This window comes from Nomascus leucogenys, chromosome 5 (genome assembly GCF_006542625.1).
Source record: "Nomascus leucogenys isolate Asia chromosome 5, Asia_NLE_v1, whole genome shotgun sequence".
In the NCBI taxonomy this organism is placed as follows: Eukaryota; Metazoa; Chordata; class Mammalia; order Primates; family Hylobatidae; genus Nomascus; species Nomascus leucogenys.
Window position 1 is genome coordinate 122,995,610 of NC_044385.1, and position 17,233 is coordinate 123,012,842.

Here is a 17,233-nt window from a genome sequence, read left to right on the forward strand (position 1 = left end):
CAAGAAAATAATCCCATTCAAAATAGCAGCAAAACATAAAACAATTAGAAATAAGTTTAACCAAGCAGGTAAAATATCTCCATACTGAAAACTGCAAAACACTGATGAAAGAAATTGAAGATAGTACAAACAAATGGAAAGGTATCCTGTGTTCATAGCTTAGAAAAATTAATATTGTTAAATTGTCCATACAACTTGCTATTGTTTTAAACTTTATTTGTCCCCACCAAAATACATATTGAAGCTTGGTTCCTACTGTAACAGTACTGAGAGGTAGTGGGACCTTAATAGGCCTTTGGATCATTAGGGATCCACCCTCATTAAGGGAGTAATGCCATCTCTCAGGAAACTATGAGTTATCACTCTTCCAAGACTAGATAAGTTGCCACAAGAGTAGGTGGTTATAAAGTGAAGCCACCTGTTGGATTTGGTCTCATCTTGGCATGCTTCCAGTTGCTCTTGCACATGCTCCTGCCATGTGATGCCATCCATCTTGTAATGATGCAATTTGAGGCCTTTGCTAGATGCAATTGCCCAACCTTGAACTTCCCTGTCTGCAGAAGCATGAGCTAAAGAAACCTATTTTCTTTATAAATTACTCAGTCTCTGGTATTCTGTTGGAGCAATACAAAATGGACTAAAACACTCCCCAAAACAATTACAAATTCAATGCAATCCCTATTAAAATATCAGTGACATTCTTCACAAAAATAGAAGAAAATCCTAAAATTTATGTGGAACCTACAAAAAAGTCAACCAAAGAAATGTTGAGCAAAAAAATAAATAAATAAAGCTGGAGGCATCATAATACCTGACTTGAAAATATACTACAAAGCTACAAGAACAAAAACGGCATGGTATTGGCATAAAAACAGACACAGACCAAGGGAACAGAAGAGAGAACCCAGGAATAAATCCATACATTTACAGTTAACTGACTTTCAACAAAGGTTCTAAGAACACATAATGGGAAAAGGAAGTCTCCTTAATAAATGCTGCTGAAATAAAAAACAGACAATTATATATAGAAAAATGATATTAGACCCTTATCGCATACTATATATAAAAATCAACTCAAAATGGATTGAAGACTTCATTGGAAGACATGAAACTATTAGAAGAATATTAGGAGAAAAGTTCTATGACACTGGTCTGGGCAATGACTTTTTAAATATGACGCCAAAAGCACAGAAAACAAAAGCAAGAATAGACCAATGGGATTACATCAAACTTAAAAGCTTCTGCACAGCAAAGAAAACAACCAAGTGAAGAGACAGGACACAGAAGGGGAGAAAGTATTTGCAAACCATACATCTGACAAGGGATTAGTATCCAAAATGTATAAGGAACCCAAACAACTGAATAATAAGAAAACAATCTGCTCAAAAAATGGGCAAAGGATCTAAATAGACATATATCAAAAGAAGACATTCAAGGCCAGGCATGGTGGCTAATGCCTGTAATCACAGCACTTCGGGAGGCTGAGGTGGGCAGATCATCTGAGGTCAAGAGTTTGAGAACAGCCTGGCCAACATGGTGAAAACTTGTCTCTACTAAAAATACAAAAATTAGCCAGGCATGGTGGTGTGTGCCTGTAGTCCCAGCTACTCGGGAGGCTGAAGCAGGAGAATCACTTGAACCTGGGAGGTGCAGATTGCAGTGAGCCGAGATTGCACTACTGCACTCCAGCCTGGGTGACAGAGCTAGATATCATCTTAAAAAAAAAAAGACATTGAAATACCCAAGAACTATATTAAATATGCTGAATGTCACTAATCAGGGAAATTCAAATCAAAGCCAGATATCTTTTTACTCCAGTTAGAATGAATATTATATTATCGAAACGACAAAAGATACTAGCAAGACAAAAGTACTATCAAGATACTAATACTAGCAAAAGTCCTAACAAGATAATGACTGTTATCAAAAAGACAAAAGAAACTAGCAAGACAAAAGTACTAGCAAGGATGTGGGAAAAAATAAACCCTTGTATACTTTTGATGGGAATGTAATTAGTACATCCATTATGAAAAAACTTAATGGAATTACCATATGATTCAGGAATCCCACTACTTTGTAGGTATAGATCCAAAGAGAGTTAAATCAGTATGCATATTTATTGTAGCACTATTCACAAAAGTCACAATATGGAGTCAACTAAGTGTCCGTCGGTGGACGAATGGACAAAGAAAATGTGGTATATATACACAATGGAATACTATTCAACCATAAATATATGGAAACCCTGCCATTTGCTACAGCATGGATGAATTTGGAGGACGTTAAGTAAAATAAGCCAAGCACAGAAATACAAACACTGCATTATCTCACTTATATGTGGAACCAAAAAGGTTGCTCTCACAGAAATAGACAGTAGGGAATGGTGTTTATCAGGGGCTGGGGAGGTTAAGGAAGGAGGAGAGATGCTGATCAAAGGATATAAAATTTCAGTGAGATAGGAGGAATAACTTCAAGAGATCTACTATACAGCATGGTGACTACAGTTAATTATATATTGTATTATTGAAAAATACAAGAAAAGTGGATATAAATTAATGGCTATGTAAGATAATGGATATGTTAATTAGCTACTTAGTCATTTTACAATGTGTATATACCTGAAAATATCATATTGTGCTCAGTAAATGAACATAATTTTTCTGTCAATTAAAAATTTTTTAAAATGTATTGAATTGCATACTTATGATTTGTGAACTTCGTAGCAGGTATGACAGACTTTTACTTTTTTTAAGTTTACATTAAAATATAACTAAACCCTATAAAAAGAAAGAAAAAAGTCCTCTATAATAGCACTAAGTATAGTCTAGAAATTTGTTATCATTAATAGCAATTATATTGAATCACAGTTAATACATTAATTAGTAATATGGTACAACAAATATGGTCTAAATAAATATTTTTCCAGGCAATCATTTAAGCTCCATATTCAAAGAAAGTCCTCAGCAACTTCCCATTGATACAGTTACCCCATTGTAAATGATATGCATTGTTTTTTCCAAGTATTTGACTGTATTCTGCTAAGAGTACCCTAAATTTCATTTGTGAAATTCCCTTCCCCAATTCTCCTCCATGTGGTCTGTGCCCAGTGGTGATATTCCCAACTCTGCAAGTGAACCCTCAATGGCTCAGCCAGTGTTTCTCTCCGGGACAATGTTCTTACTGGGGCAGAAAAATTCGTTGTTGTATGGGACTGACCCATGCACTCTATCATGGTTAGCTTCCTGGACCTTATAAAAGGTTTCAGTAGCCTGTAGGGCCTGAAATTTTTATTACATTTCTCCAGGAGCTGAAGGCTGCTCTTCTGTGTAAGATACCAAGACAAAAGACCAGGGATAATGTCTTATTCATTGTTATGCCACTTAAGCCTAACAGTACCTGGGACATGTTAGCTTGTCAATATTAGGTTATTTGGCATGCATTCAATAAATGTTTATTGAGCACCTCTATGTGCCAGGCATGGTCCTAGAAAATTGGGATAGACTGGTGAATAAAACAGACCAAATCTTCCACATATTAAGTTTCACTTCTAGTGAGGGAGAAAAAGAGATGTTGAGGCCAGGTGTGGTGGCTCACACCTGTAATCCCAGCACTTTGGGAGGCTGAGGTGGGCGGATTACGAGGTCAGGAGTTCGAGACCAGCCTGGCCAACATGGTGCAACCCCATCTCTACTAAAAATACAAAAATTAGCTGGGGGTGGTGGCACAGATAATTTTTGGGAGGGTGAGGCAGGAGAAGCTCTTGAACTCAGGAGGCGAAGGTTGCAGTGAGCTGAGATCGAGATTGTGTCACTGCCCTCCAACCTGGGCAATAAGAGCGAAACTCTGTCTCAAAAAACAAAAACAAACAAAAAGATGTTGAACAAGTAACAAATGCAAATAGAATGAATGCAGATAGTCATAAGTACTGTGAAGTTTGGTAAATATGATAGTGTAAGAGAAATAAAATGGAAGGGGGCTGTTTGCTTTAGCAATTCTCAACCAGGGATTATTTTGTCCCTGAGGCCATTTGGTGATACCTAAAGACATTTTTAATTGTCACTAATAAGGCAGCTAGTTCACAGAGGCTAGGGATGCTAAGCATCTTACAATGCACAGGACACCCAACCAAAAAGAACTAGACGGCCGGACGCGGTGGCTCACGCTTGTAATCCCAGCACTTTGGGAGGCCGAGGTGGGCGGATCACGAGGTCAGGAGATCGAGACCACGGTGAAACCCTGTCTCTACTAAAAATACAAAAAAAAAAATTAGCCGGGCGTGGTGGCGGGCGCCTGTAGTCCCAGCTACTCGGAGAGGCTGAGGCAGGAGAATGACGTGAACCCGGGAGGCGGAGCTTGCAGTGAGCCGAGATTGCGCCACTGCACTCCAGCCTGCGCGACAGAGCGAGACTCCGTCTCAAAAAATAAAAAGAATTAGACAATCCAAAATCTCAATAGTGTAGAGGTTGAGAAACTCATCTTTAGATAAGAGTGATCAGGGGAGGCCTCTCTAAGGAGGTCTCATTGGAGTTAAGACTTGACTGATGATAAAGAGCCATATGAACAAAATCTTGGAGAAACAGCATTCCAAGCAAAAAGCATAGCAAGTGCAAAAGCCCTAGGGTACAAACCAGTTTGAATGATTTGAAAAAAATTAAGAAGGGTAAAGGAGCTAAACTTAACCAGTGTGGTGGAGAAAAGCACATTCAAAATGAGGTTGGGCAGAAAGCATGGACTAGATGATCAAAGTCATGGTAAGATGTTGGAATTTTATTCTTAGTAGAAAGTGAAGCCATTGGCCGGGTGCTCACACCTGTAATCCCAGCACTTTGGGAGGCCGAGGTGGGCAGATCATGAGGTCAGGAGCTTGAGACCGGCCTGATCAACATGGTGAAACCCCATCTCTACTAAAAATACAAAAGTTAGCCAGGCGTGGTGGCGTGCACCTGTAATCTCAGCTATTCAGGAGGCTGAGGCAGGAGAATTGCTCGAACTTGGGAGGTGGAGGTTGCAGTGAGCCGAGACGGCGCCATTGCACATCAGCCTGGGTGACAGAGCAAGACTCCATCTCAAAAAAAAAAAGAGAGAAATTGAAGCCATTAAAACGTTTTAAGCAAAGAGATGACATAAATAGAATTTTAAAAATCACCCTGCCTGTTGGATGCAAAAAGGCAGTTAGAGGGGCAAAGGTGAAAACAAAGGGGCAAGTAAGAAGACTATGGCTGGGGTCCTAGAGAAATAGGATGATGACCTGGAAGCGTTCATGCATGGAGTGGCCAGCTAAAACATAGAATCCTAGTTAAATTTTGATTTCAGATGAACAACGAATAATTTTTGGTATAAAACATCCCATGCAGTATTTGGAACATATTTATACAAAAAAATTATTTGTAGTTTATCTAAAATCAAAATTTAACTGGGCTTCCTGCATCTTATTTACAAAATCTGGCAACACTATGCATGCATGAATGGACAAATATATGCATATGTAAATAGAGGATGGAACATATTTGGAAAATGAGCTGATCTGCTACATTGCCCAAGTTCAAATATGAAAGATAAATGATTTCTATATGTAGAAGAGGAAATATGTACAAATATATATTATTTATACATGAGATCAGATAAGTACCTAATCAATTCTGAAATTTACTTCTCCTACTCATCAGTTCAAAATCTCCAACTTGCTTCAGGATATCCCTCCAGTATCTCCATGAAAACTGGAACATATTTAAGAAATGGTTCTCATTGTCCCGTAAGTCCTCAACTTTCCATTTTCTGTCTTCATCTTCCTGGAATCTCAAGTCCAAGATCTTGGGATAGGCTTCTTTCCATGAATTTTATTTTCATATGTGAACTAATAAACTTTGCAAATTCTGTCACTTCTTTGGAAATTACTTTTAAATTATACCGTCAGACCTAGCTTCCACAGATCCACTTTTGTGTAGATGTGATTCCTGCTAATTTCTCACATGATTACCAAGATCCTCTCTCTAATTCTGTTAGCATTATGTCATTCTCATGTTTAAAGCTTCTGGTGGTTCTCAAGATTGTGCAGAATTGCAAACCGGTATTTGTTAGGCTGTATCATGACAGCAGACATCTTTAATTTGGCTCATGCAGTGGTTTTTAAAAAGGAGTCAATGTTTAAAATGAAGAGCATTTTCTTTAAAATCTATGTGTCTGGATGCCTTGAAAAATCTGAAGATCTAGACACACCAGATCTGCATTTGTTCATGGCTACAACAGCTGGAGTTGAATAGAAAATGTTCTCTTTAGACAGATTGTACAAGTCCTCACTTGCTTAGGTGTCTTGGCTGGAATCTGGTATTATGACTAGAATTGGATTCCACTCAAATGCCTTCCCAGCCAGCATTGGAGATCTCTAGAACTTTCCTGTTCCCCACCTCAGTACAAACTCTCAGTGAAGTCTATATCCTCAACAAGCTCCTTTTTTTCCCTGCTCCCCTTGGCTTGGTCTTTTTTCCCACACCTCCAGTAGCCATGAGTACATGAATCCATATTTCCTCTTTCTCAATCCAGATTATTTTGACTTACTTTCTAAAATTTCTTTTGTACCAACATTGTTCATTACCTTGTTTTGCTTTTTGAAAGCTAACATGCATACATTCTGTAGGTGTTGTTGGGTACTTATCTCACCAAGACTACTGTCTCAGCTTCCTGAGGACAAAAGCTGTCTGGTGCTACTTCTTCCAGCAGTGCTTATCAACCAAAAAAGGACTCAAAAAGCAGTTGTTGGCCAGGCGCGGTGGCTCATACCTGTAATCCCAGAGCTTTGGGAGGCCAAGGCAGGCAGATCATAAGGCCAGGAGATCGAGACCAAGCTGGCTAACATGGTGAAACCCTGTCTCTACTAAAAAAAATACAAAAAATTAGCCAGGCGTGGTGACATGCACCTGTAGTCTCAGCTACTCTGCAGGCTGAGGCAGGAGAATCGCTTGAACCCAGGAGGCAGAGGTTGCAGTGAGCCAAGATCACGCCATTGCACTCCAGCCTGGGAGACAGAGTGAGACTCTGTCTCAAAAAAAAAGTAGTTGTTGCATGAAATGACTATTCTGCAATATATTCAGCATACAAAGAGAAAAATGGGCTTGAATTTATTCCTTTTTCAAATGGTATACTAGTATGGTTTGAAACTTGTAATTTTCCCTGTAATCAACTAATCAAAAAAAGCATGTAAGAAATAGAAATTAAGCAAGTTCTTTTAACGTTTCTGTTTAAAGTAATTTGATAAAGCACCTCTATTAAACCATTTTATCTCATTTTATTCTACAGATAAATTTGATTCTATCACCAATAAAAACTAAAACTTCCATTATTTTGTTCTTACTTCTTATGAGATTATTAAAACTCAGAGATCCAATTTTCGATCATTTTAGGAGGCTGATTATTTAAATGTTAAAGTCTTGAAATAAAGAAATAAAGCATTCTGTGGGTTTGTATGTATCTATTAAAACATAAGGGAATAGATGAGAAGCCTGAATTCTAAGAAAAATCTTCTATGTAAGTAAATAGGAAAATCTACATAAATGAGTACATAGAAAACAATATTTTAAGTAATTTATTTTCGTCATGCACCTTAAAAAAGAATATGATTTAAAGAGAGGTTCTAAAGTCAATATTTGCTTAATCAAAAAAATCTTTCCACACAATAATTACCTTCAAAGAAAATTTTTAAAAGGTTCAAAGTCAAAAAATAATTAGTAAGAAAGTCACTCACGGTAGGGATTAGCAAACAATCTGTGTTTTCCTAAATCAGCTCCTCTTGATGTGTTGTCAGGATCATGAGGCATAAAAAATTTTAAATGGGCTTACTGCTGAGAACTCATCTATAATGTACAACTATTTTGCAAAAAAAAAAAAATCAAAGCGTTGACCAAAGTAGCAAACATACGTGACTTAGCTGGTTCCATTACAGAGTTGGTTAGTGAAGGTGAAAATGATAATGTTATACAGAAATCTTTTAGGAAAGGCTCATGTTAATATGCTATGTGAAACTGAAAGCTGAGTATGGATTACATTCTTCATAAATATATATATATTTATATATATGTCTGGATGGGGTCCTGGAAGATGCTTATTCATTAATGAATAAGAAAAAAATATTCCTCAGTCAAATTGACTCTTAGAAGGCAGTTTAGAGGGATTTTGGAGAAAAATATTTATATAAGGATACCAGTTACTGATTAGTTTATATATTAAGGTATTATATAGTAAATAAAGTTGAAGAAAATGTGAAAAATCTCTAAACAGAGAAAATTAATTATCAACTCAAATATAAGATAGCAGCATTCAATTATCTAAGAGGGAGATTATATTGTTCATTATCCAGCACATGACTTCCTTTTGTCAGATCATTTGCATAGAATCATACCATATCATACCAGTAGCACTCACAGGGGATCACAGTGAGTATCCATGACCTCTGTCACTCTAGAAATACCACCAAGGCAACTCTAAACAGTGACTCACTCAAGGTCACTTAATTTGTCTGTGGCAGAGAAAGGGCTAGAACTTAGGCTTCCTGGGTAGAAAAAAATAATGGTATTTCTTGAATGAGCTCAACTGATGTTTTTGCCCTGATGATATCTTGCTTAGCATTGGCTTGTTGACTTCTTTTCTTGTTTAAATGAAAGGCTAAGCCAAATATTCTACCAATTCTACAAACATTTTTTTTTTTTTTTAACACAACGGAAGTTTATTTTTCTTTTGTGTAAGTAGGCAATCCATGGACTGGTGTGGCAGCTTCACAGTCCTCCAGGATCTAAAAAGTTTTTTTTTTTTTTTAGTCCATTATGATTTATTCTCTACAATACTTCACTAAAGAGTTTGTTGATTTGCACTCAGGAGTTATATAGCTAAGAGGCAACCAAGTGTAATACAAGGAATTGGTCTGAAGTCTTTGCACTGAAGGTCATATAGTCTCTTGCTTCAGGGTATTAAAAGTGAAAATGAAAAAAACCACATAGCGCCCTAGGCTCCAGAATCCCTATAGAAAATAACATCAACAGTCAGTGAAATTATAGCTGTCAACACATCATGGAAAACAGATCTTGTACAAAATATTAAAATTAAAACCCAGGACTTATTTGTATTAATGGTTTTTATTATAAACAGTAAAATACATATATACTATCTCACCTACAAAGCTTTCATGTTGAAAGGGCCTCTAATATGAGTTGTTTTAATATGATGAAGCAAAAAATTTAAGAATCTCACAGTGGAAATAATTTAATCGTGCAAACTCTAGCAATCAAAGACATACTCTTTTAATGTAAAACAAGGACAATTCATAATTACAGAGAATGTCCTAGCTGTGGGTTATTATGAGACATGCCAAGTTTCTAGACCAAAAGGCACTCATAGCTAGGGATGAAACAAACTCCAAACCAAGCCAGAGAATTTGGGCTAGTTCCTTGAAAACAGTGGCTACTGGCCAGGCCCGGTGGCTCATGACTTGAGGTGAGGAATTCAAGACTAGCCTGGCCAACATAGTGAAACGCCATCTCTACTAAAAACAAAAAAATTAGCCAGGCATGGTGACGTGTGCCTGTAATCCCAGCTACCTGGGAGGCTGAGGTGGGAGAATCACTTGAACCCGGAAAGCAAAGGTTGCAGTGAGCTGAGATCACACCATTGCACTACAGCCTAGGTGACAGAGTGAGACCCTGTCTAATAAATAAATAAATAAAAGAAAACAGTGGCTACCTCCTCTTCAGCTTGAGCAACTCAAGGACAAAGGAAACAGCAGAAAACATTCCCTTTTCTTTAAACCCACCACTCACACTGAGGGTAGTGGGCACCCTCATCAGTGCCTTCGTCAAGTGTGTGGAAGGCAACTCAGCTTCAGCTCGGAGCTTCATCTCTGCATGGAAAACTGCCAGGTGGATGACCCAGACTTGGCATTTTTTTCTGAGACCCACCAGCCACACATTTTTATGAGGCAACCTTGACCATACACTTCCAGACTGCTTCCTGACTAGGCCCCGTTCAGGATGGATACTGACAGTGCTCATTCCTCATGGAGCCAAATAGTTTTCCTTGGTTTACTCCTGAGTCCTCTTGACAAGGCAAGAGGAAATGAAGCATTTCCATTGCTGGACTTGTGTGGGAGGATGAGGGAATGTGCAGGGAGGAAGGCTTCTTCACTCCAAAAACCAGAGTCCACCTCGGTGTGGTGCTGCACTTAACCAGCCCGATTCTTGGGCACTGAATTTCTCTCACCACCACTTGGCATTTTAAATTTTCTATTCGTTTTCTTAAATGCTAGGTATCCTACTCCATGGTTAATAAAATGAAATAAAAGAGATCTATACAGTCTTCCACAAAGGTTGAACTAATTTACTCTCCCACCAACAGTGTAAAAGCGTTCTTATTTCTCCAAATCCTCTCCAGCATCTGTTATTTCATGACTTTTTAATGATCGCCATTCTAACTGGCATGAAATGGTATCTCACTGTGGTTTTGATTTGCATTTCTCTAATGACCAGTGACAATGAGCTTTTTTTCATGTTTGTTGGCCGCACAAATGTCTTCTTTTGAGAAGTGTCTGTTCATATCCCTTGCCCACGTTTTGATGGAGTTTTTTTTTTCATGTAAATTTGTTTAAGTTCCTTGTAGATACTGGATATTAGCCCTTTGTCAGATGGATAGGTGATTCCTCAAGGATCTAGAACCAAAAATAGCATTTGACCCAGCAATCCCATTGCTGGGTATATATATCCAAAGGATTATAAATCATTTGACTATAAAGACACATGCACACTTATGTTTATTGCAGCACTATTCACAATAGCAAAGAGTTGGAACCAACCCAAATCCCCATCAAGGACAGACTGGATAAAGAAAATGTGGCACATATACACCATGGAATACTCTGCAGCCATAAAAAGGATGAGTTCATGTCCTTTGCAGGGACATGGATGAAGCTGCAAGCCATCATTCTCAGCAATCTAACACAGGAACAGAAAACCAAACACTGTATGTTCTCACTCATAAGTGGGAGTTGAATAATGGGAACACATGGACACAGGGAGGAGAACATCACACACCGGAGCCTCTCAGGGGTGGGGGGCTAGGGGAAAGATAGCATTAGGAGAAATACCTAATGTAGGTGACGGGTTGATGGGTGCAGCAAACCACCACGGCATTTGTATATCTATGTAACAAACCTGCATGTTCTGCACATGTATCCCAGAACTTAAACTATAATAAGAAAACAAATAAAAGAAAAATATCTATACATTGGGGAAGATAAATGGAGCAAATAGAGCAACATTTTTTTTTTTGAGACGGAGTCTCACTCTGTTGCCCAGACTGGAGTGCAGTGGCATGATCTCAGCTCACTGCAACCTTTGCCTCCTGGGTTCAAGCGATTCTCCTGCCTCAGGCTCCTGAGTAGCTGGGATTACAGGCGCATGTCACCATGCCTGGCTAATTTTTTATATTTTTAGTAGAGATGGGAGTGTCACAATGTTGGCCAGGCTGGTCTCCAACTCCTGACCTCAGGTGATCTGCCTGCCTTGGCCTCCCAAAGTGCTGGGATTACAGGCATGAGCCACTGCACCTGGCCCAACAATTCTACAAGAAAAAAATCAGCTTAAGGAGCATGGCACTGTAAATTCTTGCGTGGCCAATATCACTAAGTGTGCATGCTCAAGGGTGAAAGTTTAGCACTATTTTTTTGCTTTCTTTATTCTTTGAAATTAAACACAACTTTTGACCTAGAACACTTGCACAGTAATGAGTGCAGCCCTATATAATTCTTCAAATTGGAGGTGGGTGGCTTAGTCCAGAGCTGATCACCCTGACATCAGTCCATGACACCTAAGAGTAACTGTTGCCCCATCTGTTTTTAACAAGACATTTATTCTCACCAGCAGGAAGTCATAAAAACAATCCTTCCATCTTCATTTACATTGTCAAGGGAAACGTGGCAGGCTGCGGGAACCCAGTACAGCAGTGAGGGGGCTGTGGCCTGGGCACCATGTCACCACATTTCTCTTGCACATCCCAGGTCCTCTTGAGCAGCACAGGACAGTGCCAAGCAAATCAACACACCCTCGCCCATTCCTTTCCAGAAACTTGACAGCAATGCCTAGAACACTACACGTGTTCTTTTTCATATGTGCCCCCACTCCCTCTCCCCCATTCCTGGCAGGAGAAAATGCAAAAGCTCTTCTGACTTGAATATCTGCCCATTTCAGGAAGCCACCCCATCACCACATCAACTTTTAAAAATAATTAAATCAAAACATTGTGTTCACTGGCGTGGCAACCAATCCACTTGATGAGTTTTTTGAGATGTTGTTGAAAACCAGTGTCAGGTCCTTGGGATCCCTTCTTCCCACTGGCCACTTCTTCTGTGCATCATTTAGCAGTGCCTTTGTGACAATGTTTTCAAAGCATCTTCCAAGTTCCCTAGTTCTATGAACTTTGTCACCAAACAAATGAAGACCAAGCAAGGGGAGAAGAAAACTTGCTGACAGAAATATGGAAATCAGCAACAATAAAAAGGGGAAATACGTCATATGAAAGTTGGAATGGCCTAGATTAAAACAAGCTATTTGGAAATTTGCCCTGGTGGGGTGAAGATTCCAAACCTGTTAGGCAAGCTAAAGATCTGCCTTGTGAAATTACACAGCTATGTTGTAAAGTCCTGAAAGGACTGGAACATCAATAGTCTTCCTACTTCTACAGGCAAACTAGAAAAAAGGACTCCCCTGCTTCCTGGTCCCTCAGGATGTCTGCCTGAAAAGAAAACCAGCTCAGAGACCCTGCATTCTCTCCTATGATGTGTCCTCCTAAAGCCTAACTCAACTGCTTGTTTGCTCATCTGTGTTTCTGAGAACATAGGTCCAACTATAGTCACTGTTACCAGTAGGGGAGCGAGGTAGACGAGTGGTAGGGAGGAGGCCTCTCCTTTCACACCTGTGTGCAGTGGTGACATCACACCTTCCCATGGGTGTCTTCATTCCATTCTTCAGCAGGCTACACCACGGAGGTCTGTTCAGTAATCCGGAGGCTCGGTGGAGGAAGAGTGCCAAAAAACCCAACTGAGAGTGGGATGAAAACGAAAATATCTATGGCTTGCCAAGCAATGAGATCTGCAACGCCATCCAAAAGGCTTCTGATCTTGATGGGGGTCTCTGTCCAGAAGCCTTGAATAACTTGTAATCCCCACATCCAACCCTGATGTGGCATCCACTTACGTATCATCAGGGTTGTATTCAATTCCTGGTATGCAATAAACTGGAAGTCTAAAAACAGGAATTTGAAACAACCTAAAACTGTTTCTTGTTGGTCTCCATTGCCCAGACTACCAGGGGAATACACCTACTTGATCTGGGGCAGCTGCAGGGGTGTGTTCAACCTTCGTCGATCATCAATTCCAGCTTCAGAGAATGGCCAAACCCAGGTGGCGAATACCAGACAAGGCTCTTCTGAACCCACACAGTAATTCCCACTAGTCAGGGAGGAGCCCCAGTCCACCAGAACCTCATACGGAGGGAAGGCTGAGATAAGGCTTGGGCCCCTCAAGTTCTGTTTCATTCAGTGTAACCTACCACCCCTCAGTTAAGGGGAGGCAGACTTGGCAATAGAAGCTGAAAATGGTGCCGTAATAGAAGTAACTGGACCAGGAAGAGGAGGCACCTGTTCCAGTGATGTCACAGCCATTGGTGCCCACAGGGATGTGGGACTGGTCATGCAGCCATGTGCCAGGAGTAATGATTGTAGGGGGTGGGGCATGAAGGGTATGGTTCTGGAAACAGTGCTGTCAAGAAGCAATATACTCTGCAAAACTGATTGTCACCTTCTCACTTTAGTACCTGGTGAGTTTGACCATTTTTCCAAATTCGCTGGTAATTGATCCTTAAAGCTACCTTTCCTGAGCAAGGACTCTATTGTTTGGATCTGACTCCAGTTTTGTTCCTTAGCAACCTCAGGTGAAAATGAGGCTGTACGTTTGATGCCTTTTTCATTAATGAATTCAATTTAAATCCCATGGACCCCTATCTCCCAGTCCAGGTAATCACTAGCATCCTCAAGGTTAGTATGGAGGGAGACAGAGCAGAAAAGCTTAGGCAGCTCCTCTCAGAATGGAGGGGAAATCAGCTGTCCTTAAATGCAATGGCTAACATGCATTCCCTGAGTCCTGAATAAAGATTCATGGCTGAGAAGGTCCCAATGCAGCCATAAAGCCACTTGTCCCTCCCTGTCTTCCATGTCACAAAGAGCGGACAGGGGTCATTGGTGAATCTAGGAAGTTGTGGCTGTGGAAAGCCATAGAGCTGACAGTAGAGTTCAGTAAAGCAGTAGCAGCACATCTGTGCAGTCACCTCCAGATTCTTTGTGGAGCTGCCATTCCATTAGACTCGGGGAGAGGGCTCAGTGCTCCTGATGCTGGATTCATTCATGTGATGCGAGAGCTTCCAGGTCCCACAGTTAAGTCCAACACACTCTCCTATCTGCTGCTGCTGTCGACATGCTGGCAATTTTGAAGAGGTCCTGACCTAGGGCCAGGGAAGGCTGTGGACTCGTTCTCATGACTGTATGTTTCACTTCCAGATAATTTGGGCTTCTTGCTCCCCCAACAGCCTGCTGCCAACTTGGGCTCCACTGGAGGATGTATTTTTCCTATCCTGATTGGGTGCTCGAGTTCTAGAATGCTGCAGACCCTGAAATCAGAAAGTTTGTATTGCCAGAGGAACAGCTACAACAGAGGAGGGGAGCTATTTTGTTTCTGAAATGAGACTTCTTCCTTCCAATTCCATTCCTTCTTCCTGCATCTTTTCTCTTGGCCCAGATGCTCTTGCAGGGACAGGACCTCTCATGCTCTGCTTCCGCTTTCTGCTTCATGGAGCCATGCATCTGGCTGTGGGCTCCTGAGAAAAGTAGGCCCACAGGCCCAAAAGTTTTGAGAGAGCATAAAAAGGCATATGTACCTCTTAATCTAAAATTAAAGTTAAAAGAAAAAAATAAAAGGTACTTTAGTCAGAAATATAAAACACGATTTTCATTAAGAGTAGACAGGGAGATATCGCACAGGAAAGAGAAATAAGAAAAGAACTCTAAGACATTCTTATTTTTAACCTGAACTTAATGTCTACTAGCAAAGTAGGTCCAGAGAGGTGAGGCAGCTTGCTCAATGTTACACATCTAGTCGTTAGTAGAAACGGGATTAGAATCCACTTAGTCTAAGTTCTTTTCTCTGCACCATGTCCTTGAATTAGGGTGAGGATTCATTATAACATTGAAAATGAATTGTTCATTGAATAGGATAACTATCATATGAAATATAAATGCAAACACCATACTCTGAAGTCTGATGTACATGAATGATTTGGGGATTATTCAGTGTTATACAATGTGCCTATCATTGCTTCTTGCAATTCGAATGGATAAGGTATATTTCACTGGGACACTTTTCCAATATGCATCTTGGAAGATGAACAGTCACTGTGTTAGAATATTGCCCTTGTGTCTTGAATGCAATAGCGCATTGCAGGCAGAGACCCAGGCAGCACCAACAGTTTAGGCTTTAGAGTTAAAAGTTGTTTGAAGCATTAGATGAACTAGTTCATTAAAGATTTATTGATTCAGAATATTCGGGAGGAATGGAGTATGAAGTAAGGACAAGTGAATTGGCAAAAAAAAAAGTCTACAATAAAATACATTTGAAGGAATACAAATCAATTATTTTGAAGTAATACAAGAAAAAGCAACCACTAAAATACTGCCAGATCTATATACTGTAGGGCCTATTTTAATAACTGAATAATTTATCTGTAATTAGCAAATTGTTTATATGCAAATGGCATTGGAAAGCATTTGAAAATATTTTAGCAAATTAAAAACGTGCTATTGAATCTCATTTATTTCAAACTTGGCATGCCAAACTTTTCTCTCCAGAGAGTAGAGAGGTAAAATATAGTCTAGTTCTACTTAAATGATCAGAAAGTCTCATAGCAATAATGCTCTTCCTACTATAAGCAGTGATAATGATAATAATAATAATTCATTTTCACTACTCACAGAGAGTCCATAAATATTTTCTAGTTTGTGTCCCAACATATCTCTCTGCGGTGAGGACAAGTAGAGGTTAAGGGACATGCCCACGATCTATTAATAGCAGAAATTAAATTCTTGAGCCTAGAACCCAGGTCTTCTGATTCTCTGCTGTGTACCCTTCCACTCCTCTACAAGGCTTTCTAGGATGGAGCACAGTCTTCTGGCTTAGGCTAGATGAGCTCTAATGTCATTTTGCATTGCCAAGGTCTCTATTTCTATGACTTTACATGTACTCTGACCTTAAAGCACACGGTGCATGGTACACATATGTGCAATGGGGACTTAAACTTGCTGGGTTTCAGGAACTTGGGATTGCCCTTCAGTGTGTTGTTTTCAGCATTTCATGGATCAGTACATGTGAATCCTTCTTGTTATGAGATAGGTACAAATATATAGACTATCTTTGACTCTTTTTCCTAAACACTAGGTTTAATTTGGAAAGGAAACTGAGTCAACTATCCCTAAGCCATTCTAATGTCAAGGAAAAATGATAGCTCCTTATCTACAATTAACATGACTAAGACCTAGACTCATGGGTAATCTTCTCTTCTCAAGCAACAATTACTGCAAGACTAGCTTTGGCAAGGATAGCAAAAGAATCTTGGAGACTAATTTGTTATATAGAGAAACATATGCATGATAAGGAAAAGTCTTTATGCTGTTAACTTATTAATAAAGAGGAACCTGACACAGATAAACATGCATTTATTGCTCAATAATAGAGTCCATTTCACCTTATTTTATTGCTGTTTGCTTGCTGATATTGTTTATCATTGACCTTATTTATATTGACATAGATGCAATCTTAAATAGGGCTCAGTTTGAAGTTACCTAGCCGTGAAATGTGGCCTTTTATCCTTTCTATATGATGAAAAGCTAACCTGTTCCACTGATTTGCATGCACATGAAGGATGGCCTGGCCATACATAGCAGATTACCATGAACAGACCAACAAATAACTGATCAACAAGAAGAGTTGACCAACATGCCTGGAGAGGAAGAAAGAAGCCTTTAACTATAAATCATGCAGTGAACAGAGTAAGTGAACATTCATTGAATTGTTCCATCGGTCTTTTATCATCTAGATTTTTGAGCTTAATTTCCCACCATGCACATCTCTACCCTAGACCTCCTGAACTACATT

General features: G+C 39.6%; 1 protein-coding gene and 1 pseudogene across 1 annotated transcript in view; both read right to left on the reverse strand.

Moving 5' to 3' along the window:
- Positions 1–17,233, reverse strand: part of HS6ST3 (heparan sulfate 6-O-sulfotransferase 3) — a 776,425-nt gene that overhangs the window by 268,124 nt on the left and 491,068 nt on the right. The window lies entirely within an intron of this gene.
- Positions 13,722–15,167, reverse strand: LOC105739777 (annotated as a pseudogene).